Raw genomic sequence first — 1,534 nt, 5'->3', positions numbered from 1 at the left:
TGATCATGGTGACCGAGATAGTGCTGCTGCTCTTGTTTGTGACATTCGTCCCCCTGTGCTTGTACAAACAATGGCAGAGAACTAACACGTGAGTGCAAGCCACTTAGAAGAGGCTGAGACGGAGCCACCAGGCACAGCCTATGTGAGCAGCGTGGCCACTGTCATGGCGGCCACTGGAACTCAGTGTGGCTCCTTAGGGTGCGGTCCAGGCCTGGCTTAGGGACCATGTGAAGCAGCCTGAATACAAACACCTGGACTTAACCCCATGCCTTCGTGTCTCCCCCTGGGATTGGCCAGGAAGGGGAGCCACCAGGCCTGGCTGAACTTCTGTCTCCAAATGTCTCCTCAGCCTCCCTCCGCCCTCTCCTTCAGAGGTCTTCCTGAGCCCCAGCAAACCCAAGCCCTGGTGTGCCCCCAGGCTGGCCCGCCTGAGCACTAGGCACCCAGCCTCATGGGACCCTGAGTGACTTCCTCCTAAGGGAGGGTGGGGAGACCCGCCCTGGCACAGGGGGGCAGAGAGACACTCCGTTCCCACGTGGCCCTCCAGGACACGGCTCTGACTTCTCTCTTCTGCCAACAGAGCCAGCATCCAGGGGTGAGTGTGGGGGCCCCAGTGGCTTGGCTCCGGGATCCTCCCGCCAGGCCGCCCCCACCACTCTACAGATGATTTCAGAGGAGGGCAGAAGTATTGTGACATAAAGCACCAAAGTTTATTATTCCCAACAATAATAAATGACATTTGCAGCTTTCTCTTCTATCCTGCGACCAACTTTTCGTAGCTAAGCCTAACGTGGATATGAAGTCTAATATTTTTAACACATGGCTAGATTTGGTCTGTTTGTATTTTTCTTATTTTGCATTTGTAATCATGAGTCACACTAGCTTCTAATTTTTCTATTTCATCCTATTCTTGTCTCATTTTGGTATTAAGGTTCCACTGGCCTCTTAGAGCGTGTTCCTGCTATTTTCATTCTCAGAAAGAGTTTTTGTAAGATTAGAATTATTCCTACTTGAACTTCTGTAATGCTATCTAGACTTGATATTTTCTTTGTGGGGAGATTTCAAATTATGGATGTAATTTCTATAATAGTTGGACAACTGTTCAGGCTTTTTATTTCTTCTTCAATCAAGTTAGGTACTTTTTGCGTGTCCACAAAGAGTTGGACACGACCGAGCAACTCAACTGAACTGACTTTTTCCTAGACTTGGTCTACGTGGTTTCATATTTCTTGGCATAAATGATTTATAAGTTTTTAATTTTTGTACGTTTTAAATTTTTAAGTTTATTGAAGATTTACTGCTGCTGCTGCTGCTGCTGCTAAGTCGCTTCAGTAGTGTCTGACTCTGTGCGACCCCACAGAGGGCAGCCCACCAGGCTCCCCCGCCCCAGATTTGCAATGTTGTGTAAATTAATTTTCAATTGTGGTAAAATACACCCAACACAAAATGCACCACGTAACTGTTTTTAAATGTACATTTGGTTGGGTTACATTCACATTGTTTCACGATGGATCTCAAAACTTTTTTTTTTAGT

At 46.9% G+C, this 1,534-nt stretch overlaps 1 protein-coding gene across 2 annotated transcripts in view; it reads left to right on the top strand.

The window, feature by feature from the left end:
* LOC104989472 (intercellular adhesion molecule 2-like) overlaps positions 1-1,534 on the top strand; it is a 12,196-nt gene that overhangs the window by 2,971 nt on the left and 7,691 nt on the right. Inside the window, exon 1 of one of the 2 annotated variants that reach the window (XM_010841152.1) lies at positions 8-88. The exons of the other annotated variant lie outside the window; for it this stretch is intronic. The gene's annotated coding sequence lies outside the window, so the exon portion shown is untranslated. Of the gene's footprint in view, positions 1-7; positions 89-1,534 lie in introns of those variants that run through there. 2 annotated transcript variants of the gene reach the window in all.

The sequence above is a fragment of the Bison bison genome, unplaced genomic scaffold (assembly GCF_000754665.1).
Source record: "Bison bison bison isolate TAMUID 2011002044 unplaced genomic scaffold, Bison_UMD1.0 scf7180017846945, whole genome shotgun sequence".
In the NCBI taxonomy this organism is placed as follows: Eukaryota; Metazoa; Chordata; class Mammalia; order Artiodactyla; family Bovidae; genus Bison; species Bison bison.
This window is presented reverse-complemented; position numbering and strand designations above follow the sequence as displayed.